Source organism: Lampetra fluviatilis, chromosome 3, assembly GCF_964198595.1.
Source record: "Lampetra fluviatilis chromosome 3, kcLamFluv1.1, whole genome shotgun sequence".
In the NCBI taxonomy this organism is placed as follows: Eukaryota; Metazoa; Chordata; class Hyperoartia; order Petromyzontiformes; family Petromyzontidae; genus Lampetra; species Lampetra fluviatilis.
The window spans coordinates 16,058,786-16,068,509 of NC_136277.1; positions in this window are offsets into that span (position 1 = coordinate 16,058,786).

Sequence of the window (9,724 nt, forward strand, 5' to 3'; positions counted from 1 at the left end):
CACAACACGCACTCGCCACTGTGGAGAGAGACAGAGAGAGACACCCAGACCCAGGACTCTAACGAGTATCTCGGCGAATCTGACTCGGTGTCTTCTACGTGGCCATGATGAACCAGGCCTCACCTGGGCAGCATGAACCCCTCGGACGAGCAGCGTCACCCGCGGTGGCGAGGAGATGTTGACTACCTCGCCTGGTGTACAGGAGGTCGTGGGTTCGATCTCGACCCTGACGACACCTGCTGCTGTATATTTGGGACTGTGTGTGTGTCTCTCTCTCTCTCTTATCATCATCACGGTGGCTAGGAGATGTTAACTACCTCGCCTGGTGTACAGGAGGTCGTGGGTTCGATCCCGACCCTGACGATGCCTACTGCTGTATATTTGGAGTTTGCGTGTCTCTCTCTCATCATCACGGTGGCTAGAAGATGTTAACTACCTCGCCTGGTTACTGGCACAGCAGTACAACCCACGGCACCTGCTGGGTCTGTCCCGTGACCTCCTCCTGCACCTAGCCTGGCACGGCAGTACAACCCACGGCACCTGCTGGGTCTGTCCCGTGACCTCCTCCTGCACCTAGCCTGGCACGGCAGTACAACTCACGGCACCTGCTGGGTCTGTCCCGTGACCTCCTCCTGCACCTAGCCTGGCACGGCAGTACAACTCACGGCACCTGCTGGGTCTGTCCCGTGACCTCCTCGTGGACCTAGCCTGGCACGGCAGTACAACTCACGGCACCTGCTGTCTGTCCCGTGACTTCCTCGTGCACCTAGCCTGGCACGGCAGTACAGTACAACTCACGGCACCTGCTAGGTCTGTCCCGTGACCTCCTCGCAAGCGGCGAGCCTTCAACACTTCACATGATAGCCTCAAAGTGCACCTAGCCTGGCACGAGCGCCGTGGTTACGTCACCGCGGCTCTTGTTGTTGTTGTCGTCTTGTTATGGTCGCGTTCTGTCGTGTTGTTTATGCTGCTGTTGTTGTTGTGTTTGTGGTGTTGTGTGTATTGCCCGTGTTATCATGTTTGTGTTGTATTTCTTATTTGCTATGTCAGTTGTGGCTTTGTGCTGTGTATCTTTGTGCTGTGGCTATCTCGTTATGTGTGCGTGTGTTTTCTCCTGATAAGATTGTGCTCCGTTGTGTTGCTACGCTCGTGTAAGTTGCGTCGTTTTGTCTCGCTACATTTTGTTGCCCTCCCGCAAAACGGAAACTCCGCGTTGCGTGTCCCAGAGTGGTGCTTTGCTGGCCACCACTGAGCCTCAGCCGGAGCATCGCCCACGGCGCCGTCACCGTCAACGCCTCCCTGCCTCCCTGGCGCGCTTCCCCGGCACGTCCCCGGAGTGCCGGTTCTGCGCTAAAGTGGAGACGGTGGCGGCGCACCGATACGTGGAGTGCAAGAGCCTGGGACTCGCTGTTCAAGGTCCTGAGAAACATCCTCCTCCTGAGGTTCAGCCTCCACTTCTCCCCGACGGTCCTCATCTTTGGACACCCGAAAGAGCGACGGACCCCGACATCTTCAGGGGCTGCAACGTGCTCGTCGGCTATGCCAAGCTCGCCATAGACAGGGCGAGGAAGGTGACCGTGGAGGGGAAACGTCCGGCCAGCAGCCTGGGCATCTTGGGCGCTCTGGTCGGAGCCCCCAGGGTGTGTGGGCCGGAGTTCCGCCATGCGGCGCGGCTGACCCACGCCGTGCCGGCCTTCATGGAGCAGTGGGCGATGGAGGAGGCCGTGTGCTCGGTGGCAGATGACGGGGAGCTCTGCGTGGAGACATGAGCTTCCGTCGGAGGCCGTAGGACTGCGGGGAGTGCTGGGTGCAGATGCAGCACTTGTCGTAGTTTTAAAGAAATTACATAGCAAACAGTGGGGACATAGAGAGAGTAGGGAGAGGAGGTTGAGAGAGAGGGGATAGAGAGAGGGGGTAGAGAGAGGGGGTAGGGAGAGAGAGGGGGTAGAGAGAGGGGGTAGAGAGAGGGGGTAGGGAGAGAGAGGGGGGGGCAAAGAGAGAGAGGGGGTAGAGAGAGAGAGGGGGTAGAGAGAGGGGGTAGAGAGAAAGGGGGTAGAGAGAGGGGGTAGGGAGAGAGAGGGGGTAGAAAGAGGGGGTAGAGAGAGGGGGTAGGGAGAGAGGGTAGAGAGAGGGGGTAGGGAGAGAGAGGGGGGGGCAAAGAGAGAGAGGGGGTAGAGAGAGAGGGGGTAGAAAGAGAGGGGGTAGAGAGAGAGGGGGTAGAGAGAGGGGGTAGAGAGAGGGGGTAGGGAGAGAGAGGGGGTAGAGAGAGGGGGTAGAGAGAGGGGGTAGGGAGAGAGAGGGGGGGGCAAAGAGAGAGAGGGGGTAGAGAGAGAGAGGGGGGTAGAGAGAGAGGGGGTAGAGAGAAAGGGGGTAGAGAGAGGGGGTAGAGAGAGAGAGGGGGGGGGCAAAGAGAGAGAGGGGGTAGAGAGAGAGAGGGGGTAGAGAGAGAGGGGGTAGAGAGAAAGGGGGGTAGAGAGAGGGGGTAGGGAGAGAGAGGGGGTAGAGAGAGGGGGTAGAGAGAGGGGGTAGGGAGAGAGAGGGGGGGGCAAAGAGAGAGAGGGGGTAGAGAGAGAGGGGGTAGAGAGAGAGGGGGTAGAGAGAGAGGGGGTAGAGAGAGAGGGGGTAGAGAGAGGGGGTAGAGAGAGAGGGGGTAGAGAGAGGGGGTAGAGAGAGGGGGTAGAGAGAGGGGGTAGAGAGAGGGGGTAGAGAGAGGGGGGTAGAGAGAGAGAGGGTAGAGAGAGGGGGTAGAGAGAGAGGGGGTAGAGAGAGAGGGGGTAGAGAGAGGGGGGTAGAGAGAGAGGGGGTAGAGAGAGGGGGTAGAGAGAGAGGGGGTAGAGAGAGGGGGGTAGAGAGAGAGGGGGTAGAGAGAGGGGGTAGAGAGAGGGGGTAGAGAGAGGGGGTAGAGAGAGAGGGGGTAGAGAGAGGGGGTAGAGAGAGGGGGGTAGAGAGAAAGGTGGTAGAGAGAGGGGGTAGAGAGAGAGGGGGTAGAGAGAGAGGGGGTAGAGAGAGGGGGTAGAGAGAGAGGGGGTAGAGAGAGGGGGTAGAGAGAGAGGGGGGTAGAGAGAGGGGGTAGAGAGAGAGGGGGTAGAGAGAGAGGGGGTAGAGAGAGGGGGTAGAGAGAGAGGGGGTAGAGAGAGGGGGTAGAGAGAGAGGGGGTAGAGAGAGGGGGTAGAGAGAGAGGGGGTAGAGAGAGAGGGGGTAGAGAGAGGGGGTAGAGAGAGGGGGGTAGGGAGACAGGGAAGGGGTCAGGAGGAGCAGAGGGTGCTTCTTCGTGTTGGTGTTTGTGTCGACGAAGAAAGTAGCACGGATTTTGTTTCAAAATGGAAAACACAAAATCTTTGATTTAAAAAGGGGGGAATCACACAAAGCAAAGCAACAAAAAACGACATGATGAACGAAGCAAAGTGCCGACTAAATCGATCACCTTCTTGTTTCCTCTGATCATAAAAAAAGAGAGAGAGAGAAGGGAGAAGGGAGAGAGGGGAGAAGGGAGATGGGAGAGCGAAAAAGAGGAGGGGGGGGAGGGAGAAGAAAGAGATAGGGGAGAGTAATGAAGCGATGGGAGATTAAGAAAGGAAGGAAAATAAATTAGAGGAAGGGAGGGAAAAGAGAGAGAGAGAGAGGAGGAAAGATAAAAACAAGAGACAGAGGAAGGCGGCGGCGGCGGGGCTGGTAACAAGGGAGCGAGAGTGGGGAGAGATGCAGAGATGGTGGGGGGAGAGATACAGGGAGAGGGGGGTGGAGGAGAAGGGGGAGGGAAGGGATGGAGCGGTGTACGATGCACTCCTAGCCAAGGGTGGAACGCGCTTGGCTAGAGAGCAGAATGAGAAGAGCTTCATAGCTCATCGGATTCTTCATCCGACCCTCAATGAAGATCCCCAAGGGGCAAATCAGCGGGCGATCAAACGCGGCCCGGACACGTGGGCCACGTGGGCCACTTCGTTGGGGCCACTGCAGAGGCTTTGCAGTGGCTACTGTTGCTGCTACTGCTACTGTTGCTGCTACTGTTGCTGCTACTGTTGCTGTTACTGTTGCTGCTGCTGCTACTGTTGCTGCTACTGTTGCTACTGTTGCAGCTACTGCTGCTGCTACTGTTGCTGCTACTGTTGCTGCTACTACTGCTGCTACTGTTGCTGCTGCTGCTGCGGCCGTTCAAAGGGAACGTTTTTAGCCCCCGGAATGCAAAAGGACATCATCATGAACGCATATCGCGCGCGTCGGGTTATTGCGCGGAGCCGCGCTCTTTATCGAGATATGCGTGCTCGCGAACTTCAAGGTAATGTTCGATTTGATCATCATCCGCCCAAAAAAACCTGTGCGTGTGTGCGTACGTCTGTGTGTGCGCGTGTTGAACTTCTTACATCTCGCTCTCGTAATTAAAGCGGAGGTGGGGGGCGGGGTGTGCGTGGTTGGGCTGCTGGACGGTCGTTTTTAAATCCTTTATATTAAGTTCACTTGCGCGCTTGCTTGCGTGCTTACGACCGTGCAAATATTTCGGTCGTTTTTTAAAACCCACTTCCCGTGATCCAATCGAGCTGACATTTTGCACACAGACTCGTTGTGCGTGACAATTTATTGTCGTGAAAAAAAATTCCTAAATTTTCCACTTTTTAGGAAAAAATAAATTTCATATTTAATTTAAAATACCAATGTGATAAAAATGAAACTCTTACTCAAGAAAAACAGAAATAAATAATAAAATAAAACCGATGCCACGCATATAAAGGATTTATAGTGAAAAACTTTGTTTTTACGGGTTAATTTTTTTGTTCAAATGAGCCAATTGCTCAGCCGAGCTCGCACCTTTATCTCGATCACGGGGCCGATAACCACGCAGCTGTTTTCCACTTGAAATTGCGACTGATTTCGCAGCTGCGACAACAAAAACTGTCACGCAGGCCGTTTTCCACTCCTGCTGTTGATGCCGCTGATCATTATCATCATCATCATCAGCAGCAGCATCAACGTCACAATCATCAGCCGAGCTCAGTCCGCTGCTGGACGTCATTGGGCACTGGTGGCAACTGGTGTGGACTATTCCCGTGTCGCGGTTTGCAACAGGCACCGTATGAAAGTGTTTTTTTAAAGCCTTTATATTAAGTTCACTTGCGCGCTTGCTTGCTTGCTCGCTTACGACCGTGCAAATCTTTCGGTCGTTTTTTAACCCACTTCCCGTGATCCAATCGAGCTGACATTTTCCACACAGACTCGTTGTGCGTGACTATTAATGTTCGTGAAAATTTTTTTCAAAAATTTTACACTTTTTAAGACAAAAATATTATATTTAATTACCAATTGCTTAATGCTGCCATGCAATCATCTGACCCATAGGTGGCAGCCATCTCAAGCCAGAGGACGAGAGGACTCTAGCCGCCACGCATATAAAGGATTTATAGTGAAAAACTTTGTTTTTACGGGTTATACTTGTTATACATATCAATACATTTAAATTAAATGGTAATTCAAGATGTGTTATATGTGTACTGTGTATTGATGGCCTGCATCGCTCTGTGTACTATTCATTGGACACGGCCCCGTGGCTGCTCAAAGGTAGCAGTCGATAAAGGTCACGAGTTCAGATCCTCGTGGGACGGGTGGAGGTTGGTTCGGCCTATCATCATCATCCCATTCTGCAGGGTCGATAAAGTTCGTACCATTTTGTGGCGGGGGGGAGGGGGGGGGTAATCAACAGTGCTTAATTTATGGATAGAATCTCCCCCGCCAAAGGAATGTGGAATGTCCACCACTCGAAATATAATCGGCTGATATTTAATGTTTACGTGGTGTGGCGGATAGTTGTATATTTTGTCTGCTTATCAACTTTGTCGTTCATGTTCTGCACAACGCGGCTAAACACATTTCGTGTTACGTATTCAATATAATCTTGCGTTACACTAGGACCCATATCTAGGAGAGACAGCCCTGGCCTATGAGCCCGTGGGCAGTTCACCATCATTGCTGCAAGTGACCCAGACTCTGCAGCTGATGAGACACTCACTGGATGATGACACCAGCCCTTGCCTATGAACACCTACCCGCTCACCAGCATTGGTTTAAGGCTTTAAGCGATAGATAAATATAGAGAGAGATGGACAGAGAGAGAGAGAGATGGACAGAGAGAGAGAGACTTTAGACTTTTAAACAACTTTTATTGCAGCAACAGCACTGGAGGCGATTCCGATATGAAATACACAAAGTCACCAGCAACACAAATAATCAATCGCTATAAATCCACGCGCTGTGGCGCTAAATGCAGCGCGCACAACACGAAAGAAAAGTCACGTGGTGTTGGTGGTGATTGTGGTGGTCACCGCACACGCCATGGTGACGAGCGAGCGCTTCAGAAGGTGAACACCACGAGGGTGCCGTCCACGCTGGTACAGAGAGGGGCTTGTCCGGCTCCCCAGCGTTCGAAGAAGACGCGCACATCACCGACACGTGCGTGGTACATGGCGTGCTCCAGCCGGAGCCGCGCCTTGAGCAGGCCCCTGAACACTGGAAGCAGCACAGAGCAGCCGTCAGTGTCACCTTGCAGCATCTTCTTCCTCGTTCTGTACACCGTCATCTTCGCCTGAGCACAGGCGAAGTTGGCGAGGTCATGGCGCTTGTTAGCCAGGTAAGGCACCACCCCATATACGAAGCTGCTGTTGTAGAAGGGCACCCCCAGTTTCCTAAAGATGTCCCCAACAGGCGGAACATTGGTTTGAGCCGCTGGCAGCGTAAGTACCGGTGGGGAAGATCCTCCCTGGCACCGCAGGAAATGCACGAGTCTGTTACCCCTGGCGAGATTCGGCCGAGCCACACGGCCGATGGCAACGTGCAGTGTGCCAACCTCCACTGGAGGTCACCGCAGCGTTTGGCTACGGGGGAGACTTGTACGTTTGTTTCCACTGGGGGGTGGCCGCAATGAGGGGAGGTCCCGCGGATGCAGCGTCTTGACACACACAGCACGTGTAGAGCGCCTTGACACAGCACGTGTAGAGCGCCTTGACACAGCACGTGTAGAGCGCCTTGACACAGCACGTGTAGAGCGCCTTGACACAGCACGTGTAGAGCGCCTTGACACAGCCACGTGTAGAGCGCCTTGACACAGCACGTGTAGAGCGCCTTGACACAGCACGTGTAGAGCGCCTTGACACAGCACGTGTAGAGCGCCTTGACACAGCACGTGTAGAGCGCCTTGACACAGCCACGTGTAGAGCGCCTTGACACAGCCACGTGTAGAGCGCCTTGACACAGCACGTGTAGAGCGCTGTGTTCAGGCACTCTTGAGAGAAATGGGCAGAGAGAGATGGAGAGAGAATGGCCCACGACTGCCCAATGCCCCACGACTGCCCAATGTGGAGTGGTGGCACAGCGGTTAGCACGATGCTGCGCTACGAACCTGGCGACCCGGGTTCGATTCCCGCTCACGGCCATAACACCTAGTGACGATTGTCTGTACCAGTCCTGGGCCTCCCCTAGGACGACTCAGCCTCAAATGAGTACCCGGTGCGGTGTGTAGTAAACATCGCCACTGGGGAGATCAAGGCGGCCGGGAGGGCGTGGTGCTGGCCACCCACCCCCTCGTGTGCCACAGTCGCGGCCGTCGTTGGGTCTCTCAAGGGTGACACGGGGGGGGGGCCGTGCCGGATTATCCGAGTAGCACAAGTAGCTACTACATATGTAGCATGTAGCAGCTACTACATATGTAGTAGACTACATGTGTAGTAGCTGCTACATGCTACATGTGTAGTAGCTACTACACATGTAGCGATGGGCCCCGCACTTTCAAGGGCCCACGCGCTAAATGCTTTCAAGTGATTCAGCACTTGCTCTATTGCTATAGTACTATACCGCCTTCGACTTGTATTTGTCGTATTATCTGTGCTGTATAGCAAATGAACAAAATACAATTACTTGACTGTGCAAGTAAAAAAATTGTGTTTTTTAATATTTACGCGTTTTTAATGTTTATTTAGGGCCCCTTTACAACACTTACTACGCCCCCGCACGGGCTTAATCCGTCACGGGGTCTACGGTGATGGATCTCTGTGTGGCTGCGTGAGCGAGGGGGTGTACGCGCTCCGCCCCCCCCTCCCCCGTATTTCCCTCCGCGTGTGTGTAAGCGGTCACAGGCGGTGTGCGCGTATCGCGAAGTATTTCCTCTGGAGCCACGTGGGCTCGCACACGGGCGGGTGAATGCGTGTTGCTCACCGGAATGTGAGCGAGTGAGTGCGTGCATTTAGAAATCGTCGCCCATAGAGAGACGCGCAGAGACACAGATTCCTCATCCCCCCCCCTCCCCCGTTAACGAGGAGCAGCAGCCCATGGAGGCTACCGGCACGGGTCTTCTCGGCCACGGTCATCCCCTCGCTTCTCTGGCACCACGCCCGCCCGGCCGCCTTTGTCTCCCTCGTGGCGATGTTTGCACACAACCGCATCAGGCGGAGTACTCATTTGAGGCTGAGTCTATCTAGTGGGGGGGGGGGGGGCATGAGGACCGCTGGTGTTGGAGGGATGTTGGAACCTCACCACGCAACCTCCGATGAGCGCGAGTTGGCTACGTGTGGTGCGAAAGGAGTTTCACGCATGTGCTGTAGCACATGCGTGTGCTACAGCACACGCATGTGCTGTAGCACATGCGTGTGCTGTAGCACACGCGTGTGCTACAGAACGCGTGCGACATACATTGCGCGCTATGCCGCTGTACCGCACCCCTCACGTGTGTGGACACAAACACAGCCCAGGGCAGTGTGTGAGTTAGGGGGGGGCGTGGGAGGGAGGGATGGAGGGAGGGGAGGGAGGTGAGGCAAGGGAGTTGAGGGAGGGGAGGGAGGGGAGAGAGGGATGGAGGGGAGGGAGGGGAGGGAGGGGATGGAGGGGAGGGAGGGGAGGGATGGAGGGAGAGGAGGGAGGTGAGGCAAGGGAGTTGAGGGAGGGGAGGGAGGGGAGAGAGGGATGGAGGGGAGGGAGGGGAGGGAGGGAGGGAGGGAGGGAGGAAGGGGAGGGAGGGGAGGGGAGGGAGGGAGTTGAGGGAGGGAGGGGAGGGAGGGGAGGGAGGGGATGGAGGGAGGGGAGAGAGGGGAGGGAGGGAGGGTCCCATGAGACCCCCCAGGCCCAGTTCGTGGTTGTGGGCGCGCGTGTGAGTTTGGGGAGTTGGATGGAGTTTGTGTGAGTGAGTGTGTGTGAGTCTGTGTGCCTGTGTGTATGTATGTGTGTGTGAGTGTGTCTGTGTGTGTGAGAGTGTGTCTGTGTGTGTGTGTGAGTGTGTGGCTGTGTGTGTGTATGTGTGTGTATATGTGTGGCGATGTGAGTGTATCTGTGTGAGTGTGTTTGTCTGTGTGAGTGTGTCTGTGTGAGTGTGTCTGTGTGAATGTGTCTGTGTGAGTGGGGTGCGGTGGTGTAGCGGTTAGCGCTACACTGCGCTACGAACCAGGCGACCCGGGTTCGATTCCCGCTCACGGCCAATATCAGTGTCGATTATCTGAACCGGTCCTGGGCCTCCCCTAGGTAGACTCAGCCTCAAACGACTACCTGGTGCGGTGTGTAAAATCATCGCCACTGGCGATGCAAGTCGGTCGGGCGTGGTGCTGCCAACCTTAGGCGCTGCTGCTACTCGCTAACAGCACTTGCCCCAACAGTCTGTTAATGCTATACGGGCGATCTTTGTCTTTGTGGGTGTTAAAGTGCGCTTGTCGACGCGTGCGCGCGGGTAGTCGCTGTGCTGTGGAACGCGACAGCG